The 13,594-nt window shown below is 38.9% G+C and overlaps 1 long non-coding RNA gene across 1 annotated transcript; it reads right to left on the bottom strand.

Moving 5' to 3' along the window:
• Positions 1–7,391: 7,391 nt before the first annotated feature.
• LOC121674292 lies at positions 7,392–12,958 on the bottom strand. Its single transcript, XR_006019516.1, has 3 exons — positions 12,798–12,958; positions 11,354–12,148; positions 7,392–9,051 (listed from the first exon to the last, which is right to left on the bottom strand). It is a non-coding gene; the product is annotated as an uncharacterized LOC121674292 (long non-coding RNA).
• Between the last annotated feature and the right edge of the window lie 636 nt (positions 12,959–13,594).

Here is a 13,594-nt window from a genome sequence, read left to right as displayed (position 1 = left end):
GGGAAGTGGAAGAAATGTTTGGACAACACCCTCAGGACAATGGTGTGGTTCTTGGGATGTCCTGTGTTGGGGCAGGAGTTGGACTTGATGATCCTTGTGTGTCCCTTACTACTCAGGAGATTCTATGATTCTGTAATCTGTGGGAATCACTGGTTGTGCTAAACTTGTAAGCCAAGTAAGTCCCTTACTGCTTTCCCAGCAATCACTCATGTGGCCCTGATTCCGGAGGGCTAAAGATAAATCCTGGGTTGTTTCACTCTCCATAGAGTAGAACTAACTAGGGGAAAAAAATGTTACAATCAAACAAACAAAAAAAAACCAAACTCAAAACTAGGAAAAAAAAAATAAACGCACAAAACAGACACAGTGCTGCTGGGGAAGAAGGGCCTTGTTTTTCAGTCTTGAGCAGGAATTTTTACCCTCCACTTGTGAGAAAGACAGAATAGCTGTGAGGTCAGTGGTTGGGAGCAGCACTCCTCCTTTCCTTCCTGCCTCCCTCAGCCCAGCCCAGGACTGACAGGGGTGAGCAGAGCACTCCCTAAAGAGCCCCTGTGTGGATGCCGAGAATCCTGCTCCCTCACCGTGGCAGGACGCCTCTGAACTGGTTTTTCACTGTGCCTGACAACTCTTTCCAGCAGAACAAGTGAACGCATATTCTGTAGCATTTTTTTCTCCCTGAGGATATTCTTTCTTTTTTGTTAATATTCAGTATGTATTTGATCTTCTTGCCTTCACAAGGCAATCAAACATGGCTTGTCAGCAGTTTATTAGCAAGAGAGAAAGAGGAAGGGCAAAAAGGGGTTATATGCATGAGGAAAATGTCAGGTTTAGATAAAAAATTATGAGGTCTGATGCTTCAACAGAGTTAAACTCACTGTTTTAAAATCAAAGCTTTCTGTAATCAAACCATGAAGCTGAACTGATAATCGTGCAGACCATTGTTTTGCTTGAACCAGAAGTAAATTGTCATTTCAACGGTTTTCTGAATGCTGCAAGAATTGAACCAAAACAGATTTTTGGTTGCAAGCTAAACACTACAAATAAAAATATACAGCTCCCTAGCAGGGACTTATTTAGTATGAGCCTTATTTGCACTTGATAGGAGCTTCAAAGCAGTCATGTCACAGCCTATTCCCCTGTCTCCCCTCCTTCCCACTCAACTTGCAGGCACAAACAGCACAAACTCTCTCTCCAGCTACATGACATTGCCCTTCTTTACTCTGCGCTGGGCCAGCAGGGAGAGGTGGCAGAGTCTCTGTCCTTGGAGGTGTGCAAAAGCCACTTGGTGATCATGTGTCAGTGGGGAGGGGAGTGGGCTAGGTGGTCTCCAGAGGTTGCTTCCAGACTGAATCAGTCTGGGATTCTCTCTCAAAGGGCTTATTGCTCCCGGAGATTCCCTAAAAGTTCTGCTTGTACAGGAATATTGGCCTGCATAGAGAACTCCACATGGGGAGTAAGGGAGAAAAAGTCAGAAATGCAGACTCTGCTTTCCAACTTCAGAATTGATAATGGCCTCTCACATATATTTCAATGTATGCAATAGAAAGAGCTTACCTGTCATTGCAACAGGAAGTTTGTTTGTAGAATGATTTAAAAGTCTGATGTTGATATACAATTCTAATAAAATCGGTGGAGATATACAGCTCTGACAGTAATGTGTAAAAAGTGGCTGACTGTCTCATTTTAAAATACTGATTTGTATTAGTTTTACTTCATTGGTTTCAAGGAGCTTTTCTAGATTTATATTGATGCAAGCAAGATTAGAAACAAACTCGACATCTGCAACTTTTATATTTATTGCTAAGAAATCTCTGATTCTCAGACTGATCCACTACTGCTCCAAGCAACCCAGTCCCTTTCTTTTCCCAGTCCGGTAGAAGTAAATACACTTCTTTTGGTAAATGGCAGTGAATATATTTTTATCACTTTTAATGCTATTTAGCATTTAATAGAAATGTGACCCTCTTAGCCTTATACCTTGTCTTCTCCCTGCAGCATAAGTATGCCATTACCTGTAATTCCTGTAAGTCCAGATCCCAGTAGTCCACATATAAGGATGAGCAGAAATCTGGTGCTTGGCAGCTGGAAAGCATGCCAAGGTTCAGTGCTCCAAAGGCAAAATAACTTTTCTTACTTATTTTGAGTGGTATGAGTAACTTCTTCACTTCCACAAATGATATAGGAGTAAATCTAGAAGCATTAATCTTCCCAGTCTCTGCCTCTGCTTAATGTGCAGCCACAGCCCTTCTTCACCTCTGCACTGAGTTCCTTAGAGCTGCTCAAAAGCACAAGGGGGCTGCTCTTTCTATTAGGTTATACCAAGTGTTTCAACAAAAGAAGTGAAATCTTCTCTCTATGTTGCTAAGATTAATTTTATCTTTAAGGAAATTACCAAATAATTCCTAAATACAAGTATTTTCTGGTGTCGCGGGTTCGGTTTGTAACCGGACAGAAACACCAATTTAGTGTAGTGGTTTGGTCCAAAATACTCATTACTGTTTATCTGCTGTGAGATAAGAATTAGGAGAAATGCAAAACAGGCACCAAACTTGAAAGAATATAAAGAAGTTTATTAACAGACCTAAAAGAAGAAAAAAAATTATACCACCTTCAGAACTCTCCTCCTCCCCCCACCTTCCTCCCTTCTCCCACTGACAATGTGAAAAGACAACCCTTAAGATGTTCAGTCTGTTTACCACTTCCATAATAACCTTGTTCAGTCCATTTAGAGAGAGAAGTCTCTTCTTGCTCATGCTATGAAAACATTATCACAACGAGACAGCCGCCCACTTCCAAATATTGTTCAGTCCATTTAGGAAGAGGAGTCTCTCTGCCTGCGTGTGAGTCCTTTCCCCCGACTTGCAGCTTTTCCCGCAACTGCTTTCGAGGGTCCACTCTTGAAGTTTTTTGGGGTATAATTTTAAGGTTGAGCCGTTCAGAAACAAAAACAGAGGCCCTTCTCCTTCCCTGGGAGCAAAGGGTCTTCATCATCTTCATCTTTAGGACTATCTCTGGGAGCATCTCTAGGAACTGAGGTTTTCTCCTTTCCCATTTGGAGCAAAAGTCCTCATCTGGTTCATCTCTACGGACTGAGGTTTTCTCCTTTCCCGTTTGGAGCAAAAGTCCTCATCTGGTTCATCTCTCCCTGTCCAAACTTCTCATGAAATTACAGCTGCGTCAGCATCTGCCTATCTCAGCGCAGGTGCTTTTGCTCACGAGTTGAACACTCCACCCCCCATATCTTCATGAAATTACAACGGGATACTCTGATATATCGTAGCTTCACAACAGACTTTCAGCTTTAAGCATCTCCTCTCTCTCTTCCCTCAGGTTTTCAGCTCTTCACAGCAATAAAAGGGTTACTCTCACCTCGGCCTTGCAGCTTTGCAGCTGGAATGTTGAATTTTTCTTATCGCAGTGGAGAGGGGGGAGAGCCGAGCCGCTCCGGCTGCCCATGGCAAGGCAGTGGGGGGGGGTTCCATGGCTAGAACAGGTCCATCGACCCAGGATGGCCGTGGCCCGGCCCGGCCTGGCCCAAGCAGGGCCTGGCCGGGCCCGCTGGCCCCCACACGGGTTCCGCAGCCACCTGTGCCAGCGCCGGAAACGAGAGAGAGCTTGGAGGGGGAGTTTGCCTATTCTTAAATGTGGATCACAGAGGTGATCACAACTTTAAGTGGCTTAGAGAATTGTCCATATTCAAACTGGCCAGCTGATAGGTTCTATCAGTTCCCAGAGGAAACTGTAAGCACCCCTTAGCAAGGACGTCCCTTCCGGGACTATGCTTGCTAAACTGTGACATCTGGCTATTTTCTTCCTTTTACACAAAGGAGTAGAAAAGCAAACTTTAATCATGTATATAATCCTCAGATCCTTGAATGTCTGTTCTATTTCTCTTCATGGCAAAAATCAGATTGAGAGTAGAAAAATAGCATTTTAGAACAAAATAAATCAGTTTAAAATAATGACTCATAAAATCCTGAAGCCTGTGCAATTTCTTTTTTTTTTTGAAGAAATTGAAACAGATTGAAGTTATGTCAAAAAAAAATTTGTTTATTATATTAGCATATCTGCTCTGTCTTCCTGCCAAATCTGTTGTACAGGGAAATCATGGAGGGAAGGGAGAAAAGAAAGAAAGAAAGAAAAGGAGAACTAACAGAATTTTCAATAGTATAATTTGGAAAATACTAACTAATGTGCGGCTGTGGGGATGTATTTTGGCATATGTGTTGAGCCAATTTTATGGGTTCAGCACAGTTTAAGCAGCTCAAGAGAATCGCTGTGACTGGAGGGGAAAACATTCCCCCTGTCTTTGTGTAAAGAGAAGTGATATTCCCCCTGTCTTTCTGTAAAGAGAAGTGATATACCCCTATCTACAGATAACTTACAAGTGACTGACTTATAAGAAATGCAAGTATATGAAACCCAACAGAGTAATATATTGTATTAAGACAATTGCATTTGGTTTTCAATGTAAATGAATAACAAAATATTCAAGATGACTAAACATTAAAATCAACAAATAAAACATGCATAATTGGTATGAGACAACGCTCAGATCAAAATTATAATCTAGTAAACATAGATAATTCACTGAATTATTTGATTATTTGGTTTGATTTGATATAATAAGAGCCCAGACTAGAGCCACAGATCCGAATTACTGATAACTAGCTTGAGTAGCTTCGGCTCGTGCATGGGCTGTCAATGTGTCTCTCAACTCATTTCACACTTGACCTCCTGGAGGGCAGCGGAGCTGTGCACAAACCTACGCTGTGCTTTCTGCTCCTGGACTTTGTTAAAAAGGAAAAACTGCACCAGAAAATCTATATTGAAGTAGTACCAAAACAGAAAAAACTCATGTCTGAAAGTCTTATAAAAACAGAAAGGAAGGAAATAAATTCAAGAATTGAAAGCTCTGCCTACATAAAGACTCACAGTGCCTCTTAAGAGTAACACTGATGCATTAATAGTCGGGGCAGAAGTTCGGTTTAACTATTGCTGCAGCTTAAGGTACACAATTACATTCTTCAGCATTGACATTTTCACCTTGATAAGCATAATAATGCCATGCAGATGCAGACTAAAACCCATAATTTCAGCACTCTGCTTCTACTCACATTGATTATAATAAGGCACGGCACTGAAGCATGCACAATTCTACATTTAATTGTCAGCATAGCCCTTCATTTAAACAAGAAGTTAGTTAACAGGATGCCTGCTCCAACGAGTGTGGGAGGCATTGCAAATAGCTGGGGCTAAACAGAGGAAGTTAAATGCACCAGCAAAAATGTGCAAAAAAGCCGGTGAGGGCCTAAATTCACCTCCAGTTTCTCTGTGGGTTTTGATGCAAATTAAAAATAAAATATGATATGTTTATATTTGCAAGAAATAACCTGGGTTTGTTGGGTTTTTTTTTCCTTCTTTCCTTTGTTTTTTAAACTAGGGAAAGTTTCCCTGCAGTTAACTCTATATCATTAGGAAGCAGCAAGCCATATGATGACACTGAAAGACAGATTTTTGTACGTATAGAAATACCCAAATATAATAAATATGTCTGAGTTGGAAAAGTGAATGTATAATATTAAAAGAAATCTTATGTAAATTAAGCAGGACAAGGGTGCTATGCACTGTATTTTTTTTCCTAAGTCACTTCTGGGAGGAAGAGAAAAGCAAAATATAGCAAATGGAAAATTATTTAAACTGGGACAATAGTCATACATATACATATATACATATACTTCATTCGTACATGTATGTATATGAATCTATTGATTGAAAAATAGCTACCTGATAAAAAATGAACATCAACAATACAAAAATCTTATACCTGACAGAATTTCTTGTATTTTTACCTTGCACTCCATTGTTGCTTGATGCTTGGAGCAGGACAAGTTTGAAAAAAAACCAAACAAACCACACCCAAAACTCAAAACAACCAGAATAGCCTTGTTCACATCCACCACATAATTCTCTTTTATGATGCCATAATGCCTTGGTAATATATTTTAATTCCTTCTGATCATATGAAAAGGAGAAAAGACTCTCAAAAATTAGTCATTTTGAAAGGGAAAGGGGTCTTTGCCCTGGCTCATTAAATGCTGTGTTGTGTTTTGTAGGCATAATTAACCATCAGGCACTACATGCACTTCGTGATATGACATATCCAAAGAGCTGCAGAAGTTCAGTGGCTCGTGGCTGTCTCACTCCGAACCAAGGAGTTACCTTGTGATCGCTGGTGGGAAAGCAGCATATGTCACATGCTGCGCTGAGGAGCTGGTGGGAGGTCTGGCAAGACATTGGGCAGACTCCAGGGCTGCCTCACAGTCAGACCACGTCTGCTCTTCACTGAAGGTAATGGCAGCCACAAACTCAGCTCATGAGCATCTGGCACTAGACCTGCTGGTTTATTTTGTTAGAAATTTCATGCTGTTGCTGTACTGTTCTCTAAAGCAAAAAAAAGTTGCCTCTCTGGGGTACCCCGCTAGCCTGACAAGATGCCTCTGCACTGGTTTAGCAGCAAAGCTATAAATTACTGTGCTGGCTTATATATCATATAAGCCAATGCAAAACTATGATAATGTAATTAGCCCATGAGCTTGTAGTAAATACAGACTTCAAAGCAAGTACTGTAGCAGATTTATGCACATTTTCTGCCAATTTATTTCCAACTCTGCCTCAAACCTAACTGGGTATAATACTTCAAGGTTGAATCTCTGCTTTGGATTATGCTGGATGCAATTCATAAACTTGCAGTCAGTTCAGGTTTTGTTAAAATGACTTTTTTTATCCTTTTATATAAATTAAATGGGAACTCACTAACTTCAGTTAAATTTTGTAGACCAACAAACCAACAGGTAAATGTGGGAGGAAAGCCTTTGTAACAGATCATGGAATTCATGAGTGGTGCTGAGAACCACTCTTCAGCTACAAGCCCTACTCCTGCTTTGGGAATGCTGTGTTGCAGGCCCCAAGGAAAGGAACAAACTTAGGGAGCTTTTATGGAAGTGCTACACTGTGTAGCACTAGATGTTGTCAACAGAAGACATTTGCCATAGAAACTGTGTTGCAAGGTGATGAGCTGGCTTTTGGTAGGCCAAAATGCTGAGGTGGTACAAAGAACAAAGCAGCTGGATAGTAAAATCTCCTCATAGAGAATAATATGATGTTGGTGGTAGGACTTGCAATTAATTTAAAAAGTGCACTATAAATTAAGTGCTTATAGTTTTGAAGTGATGTGTAGTGCAATTCAAATGTTGGGTGCTCTAAACTTCTTGAGCTTTGATTATCCACTGCATTCATTAAAAAGAAAAAAGAAAAAAGATAAAAAAGAAAAGGAAAACTATTTATTTCATGAGAGAAAATAGTTGAATGTGTTTTTATGAATCATTTAATATCTGTCTACAAATGATTACCAGATCTCAGAGGCAAAAATCATCTAATTGGCCCTTAGCATTTAGAAGCAGTTGAGTGATTGGGAGGATACTGCTACATAAATATTGTCACATAGTATCTTATCTTAATAACTAAATTATATAGCATTTCTATGACAAATCATATTGAAGGCAACATGCATAAACATTTATTATTCAGAACATGAGGTGAGATGAGACAACAACTAATCCATACCACAAACAGTGCTTTTTATACATTAATAGTGATAAACTGAAGCAGTCAGGCTAAATTGCCTCTATAAGCCAACTGGCAGCTCTGGAGTTGTCCTGATAGACCACAAGAGAGAGTTTCTTCAGTGATTTCGTTACACCTAAATTAATTTTACACCACATTTTGTATTCCTATAATGCTCAGAATTATGCAAAGACAGTGTTTGCTACTTCATGTGAGGTTACCTTTCAAAAGTAATGATAAAATTTATGTTGGAGGGGCAACACATATAAAGCTTTCTCCTAAAAATCTTGCTACAATTCCTTTGCAGGATGCTGTGAAATCAATAAAACACCATTATCATAATGCAGCAATTTTCTGTGCATTCTTCCTGTGGCTGATCGTCTCACTTTCCTGTTAAGATTGTATCCTCCTCCTCTGCTTCACTGCTGCTGTGACCACATTTTTCTGTGCTCTAATATGGGCAAGATGAAATGCTGTGCCTAAGTACAAATCTTCCTCTGTCATCTGTAATGGAGCCTAAATAATTTGTCTGGGTTATGTCATCATCCTGATTAACTCCAAGGTAACTTGAGTATATATAGAGGTCATCTAGCATTTGACTGGGATTGTCTCGGAGTTTTCTCACATCTGTCAGAGTGTTTTGTTCAAGGTACTAAGGCTGCCTTAAGCACTAAAATTCCTTTTTCTTTTATATCAGTCTTTGTTTTGCTTCCTTTCTTGTCCTTCTACCTACAGATGCAGATACTCATCTATAAAAATACAAGCCACATACAGAAAACTTATTTTCCTTCAATACTTGGGGAGGTGGGGCAGAGTCATCGTCCTTGACACTGGCATAATGCTGACATAAGTCAGATCAGGTCTAGGTGAAGGTTCCATGGTGTGAGGTTTCTCATGAGATCAGCTGATCATGAGAGTGTGCCATAAAAGCAACAGAAACACCATGACTTCTAAAATGAGAAGAATGGATATAGCAGCATGTTTCACTCCTGCACTGCTGAGCAGTTTGTGCAGATGTCAGTGCAGAAGTTCAACAGTTCTGGATTTTCTACTATCGGTAATAGTAGAAAATGCAGTAAAATGAGAAAGAAACATACTGCTGTTGCTGCTGCTGCTTTCAAAATAAATATGTTACTAAAAATGCATCATAAATGTAAAATCCCAAAATGTTATGTTCCTGAAAATAATTGATAACATTTCCTTCTCAAAACATTGTAAACCAAATCACAAACATCAAAACATTCTTTAATGAAGAAAACCAGGTCAGATGCAATGATGTTGCAATATGTAGGAAATTCAATGAGGTATCTTTATCCCTTTTTCACACAGTCAGTACTGCCTGAATCCAAAAGAAATGTCTTGAAATGAATGTTCATCATTGCTTCCCAAACCCAACCGAACTCTTGATATGCAGTTCGTAACTTTCTAGAGCAGAAGGGATAAAATCAAAACTGAAGTGAGTCATGAATCTTAATTGAATTTTTTTAATAGCATAATTTTCAACAGTGATTATTTCATGCTTTCAAATTAATTTGAATATAGCCGAGCTTATGTTTCTACTTTAACCCTCTTTAAATTTTGAGTATATTTGTGATTTGAAAGATGTGGCATGGGGGGTTAGATTTTTTTTCCTTATTAACTTCTTAATTGTTTGATTTCTGCATCTATCAATAGATGTGTCAAAGTTACTACTATGCTAATTCAGAACACTGTTTTGTTTTTCTTTTTTTATCTTGGTTATTTTGACAATAAGGAAAATGTTAATCCATTGCCATTGGAGGAGGAGGGAAAATAAAAAAAGTTTCAAATTAATATGAAATATCCTTTCTACTGACTGAATTTTGAGTAATGTTTAACTGAGTCATAGTCATTGTATCTACTTTCAGATGAGAGCATGACATGGCATATTGCTGAGAGAATTAACTCCTAATGCAACTGCCATAGAGAGTTGACAACTTTTTTCCGGTCTTTATGACAGCATCTTTAGTACTAGTATTATATACTTCTTTCTGAATATATACCATATACTTTCAGAAGAAAATTCAATTTACCTTCTTGAAACATTTTCATATCAGCAGGCAATACAGGGACAGAGAGCAATATTCATGTGATGGGTGTGGCTGTATTTCAACTGGTCTGTTTAACTTGCCATATGAGTATGAAATAATTTTTAAAAGTGCATATTTGAGGTAAGATTCAGCACATCATAAACTAGATAAGACGGCAGTGGGGGCTGGAATGAGATGATCTTTAAGGTCCCTTCCAACCCAAGCCATTCTATGATTCTGTGATATATTAATCTGCTCCCCCCAGGCCAGCAGCCACCTTCCCAGGAACCTACCATCTCTTGCCCTCAGCAAGCACCTGCCCCCGCCCTCCTCTTTCCCCTCCCCTCCCCTCCCCACCCCTCCCCGCCCCTCCCCTCCCTTCTTCTCCTCTTCCTCCCTGCCCCTTCTTTCCTTAGCATTTGTTTCTCATCATCTTTTCATCTGTGTCTTTTTTCTCCTAACTTGGATGATTTCATGTTCTTGTTTTAAACTGCAAGTATAATCAAATCAAAAACTTGCCTCTGTTCTTTCTCTCCAATGTACTTTCATTAAAACTACAGCACATGGAGCTGACTTCGGGACAGAATAAGAAAGAATCTGTAAAGTGTCCTTATTTCAATATTTGTTTTACCTTGAGAAATGCATTTTGTCTAATCTATTGCTCTATAACCATCTCAGGATTCAGAGTTTTCCCTTTTGTCTTCTAACTTCTCCAAACATTGCTGCTGTCTCAGTCCTAGCAGATCTCCATAGAAATGAAAGAGTCACTGCTCAGTTATTTCCCACATGACATCAATTTTAGATAGTCTAAACCTTGGTCTATTGTAATATACCTGAGCTCCTTCACCTGTTTTCCTGTTTAGTGCAGCTTAATTATTACACTCTTCAAAATCACACAATTAACACTATTTCATTTCATTTTTTAAATATTAAGAGTGCTTTCAACAGAATTAAGCTAAAATTAAATTGTAGTAACTCAATTTTCGCTCCTAGTCATTTGGGAGGTTCTTTTTTTTTTTTTTTTTTGATAATTCATTAAGAATTAAATTATGCTTATTTGTTCAAAACATCCCTCTGGCCTTTAATATCTTGAAATATATTAATCGTACCCTCACCTCCAGAGATGAGTCCTTGTTTTATGTGAGTTTCTCCTACTATTCTCTAGACCCCGGAAGATAACGATCACTTTTTTTCTGCCCATTTTTCTCTCAGTTCCAGTCAAGGACACTGAATTTCAGTTTTGGAGAAGGGACTTTTGCTAAACTACTACCACAGTAACAGAATGTGCACAGCAGTAACTGACAAATCTTGGAATAATTTGGTTAAAACAGGAATTCAAGCTTTGGTTCAATGGTTTTCCTTTCAATGAACCCAGTACTCAGATATTTTAAACCTGTATGTCAAAGGCTTTTGGCCTTTGCTTCAGTTTATTAGCTATTTAGGAAATTTGCATAAAGGCATATGGTCAGACTTCAAAACAGGTTGAGGTCAAAACTGTTTGATACAAGTCATTGTTATTCAGTTGTTTGGTTTTGTGGGGGTTTTGGTTCTCTTTTTCTTTTTAACAAACTGCACAATTTATCAGATATTGCTCAGAGATTGAGAAAGATGTTCAAGAACAAAAAATACGTGCATGCAATCCTTTCTATTTTTGTAGATTTACTTTATTAAACACTTACCATCTTGTATAGTCAGAGCTCTGAAAATATCTTGTTTCTCACAATAGTTATTCTTGATTTTGTTTTCTTCTGTTTCAGTTTTATGCTCTTGCCTTTGCACCCTGAGTGTCTTGCCTTGCCCTCTATCTTCTTGTTTGCTTTTTCTTTCAATCAGCTTCATTCTCCCATGCCATTGTGGAAAGCACTTTTTTTCCTATACTGAGATTGGCTTTTTAGTCTCTCAACATAAGCTCTCATTTTAATTTGCACAGGGGTACTGCCACTCTTTTTGTACTCTCCAGTAGTGAAATGGTCATCATCCAGTTACAGAGATGCTCTAACACGTGTGACCATCCTCACATACTCCCTGGGAGAACAAAATATTTCTTTATTTTCCTTTTGGAGAATGGAAAAGCCTTTCTAAACTGGCCTTGCTTGTGGAACAAAGGTACCAACGAGAGCTCTCTATGCTCAATTTCCTGTGGGATGCTTGGGGCAGAAATGCCACTTTAGAACCAGCCTGGCATCTTGCTTCTTCTGGAGTTTGCCAGGAAGCCCATCCATCCCAGCTGGCCTGTTTCATCTCCAAGTCAGCCAGGCCAGGCTAGTGTGACACATGCTGTTGCTAGCAGGTTTTCTCTTAAGAAACTGGTGGTATATCAGCTATGAATTTCTTTCTCCAGTTCTGCTGGAAGATCAATAAATTACAGTAGAGGCAGACAAGAGTCAGTCATATCTTAGACTGTCCTGGCTGTTTCTTCTATAGTGTAATAAAACTTTGATGAGGATGAATTCCAGTTGTAAATTTACCATGGCCTATTCAAGACAAAGAAGAAAAACAGATCTTTTTAAAAATACATCTGCTCAAAAGGTAGGCATATTTTAGTTTGTTAAGAACTGAAACAGAGCTGGCACCTTCTTCTTACCTTCTTGTACTATTATGCCTATACTTGAAACAATCGACTGCGTGTTTACCTCTTACTCCTGACCTCCAAGGTAAACTACAAAAAGGCTGCTCAGATTAAAAAGTTCTACTGCATCATACACTTACATTTAAAACACAAGAAAATACTTAGATACACCCACTTTCTAATGCAGATTTTCAGACTTAAAGCAATTATTCAGCAAAGGAGAAGTATTACTATTACAGAGAGAAATTTTATAAAGAGTTTGAGTTAGCAAAGCTGATATAATGCTCAGCATGACATTTATGTGATCAAAATTTGTTGTACAAGACATAATGCAGCAGCAAAAATAAACATAAGGCTGTATGCAATTGCTTTATTTTCATAAATATTGTCCAATATTTTTTTCCAGGACCAACCAGCAATCTTCCACCATTACCCCCTACATCCTGCTGCTTTTCCCTACTGCCTTCCCTTCCCCCACATACCCCTGTCTCCCTCTTCTCCTGTATTAACTCCCTCAAGCAATTCTCCTTTTAGCTTTGTTGACAAGCACTCACCAGCTCTCTCTCAGAAGGAGAAGCTGCACAGGCATTTACTGCAGTGCTGGGAAGGAGACCTGCAGGTAGTTTAAGGGCACAGACCTGAGATATCAAGTCATAGTAGAGTTATAATTGAGGTGATACTGGCTGATTGCTATTTGGCTTCTGCAGAAGGTAGGGGTCAGTTTGCTGGTTGCAGATACACCAGCTTTAAAAAATCCCTAAGAAAATTAATTAATTGTGTCTGTAAGGTTGTTTCAGAATTTTAAACTCTAAGATTTAAAATTTCTCCTGTGGGCACAGATGGAAACAATGCTGTCACTGCATTGGCAGTGGCACTGGTTGCCGTTAGTAACAGATTGAGCCCAGTAATCAGACCGGACTACTAATGGCTGCAAGGACACTTTGCCTAACCAGTACTGGCAGGAGGCTTTCCTTACAGTGATAAATGTACAAGCTGTGACCTGCATTTCATTTCCAACCTTGGCAAGCTAAAAGAGTCTGTTAATGAATGAAGACATCTTTAAGCATGTGGTTGTATGCCAACAGCAGTTAGTTGGTAATCCTCCATATCCATCTTATTTCATTCCATTTACAATTCCACTTGTAATCAAGCAGTAAATAAACTACTGATGCTTGGCCAGCAATACCCACATGACCTTAGAAAATGTTTGAAATCTGAAAAAAAGCAAAATATGCTTGTCAACAATATTGCTTTCATTTTCACTTCAACATGCAGATAAACAGTGCATTTGAAAGTCATTCTGAAAATAAACTGCAGCAAGCTCAGTCAAAACTTTTTTTTATTATTAAAC

This window comes from Corvus kubaryi, unplaced genomic scaffold (assembly GCF_017639235.1).
Source record: "Corvus kubaryi isolate FWS band 111438036 unplaced genomic scaffold, C.kubaryi_AGA036_p1.0 67, whole genome shotgun sequence".
NCBI lineage: Eukaryota > Metazoa > Chordata > Aves > Passeriformes > Corvidae > Corvus > Corvus kubaryi.
Note: the sequence above shows the minus strand (reverse complement) of the source record. Positions and strands in the feature narration are given on the sequence as shown.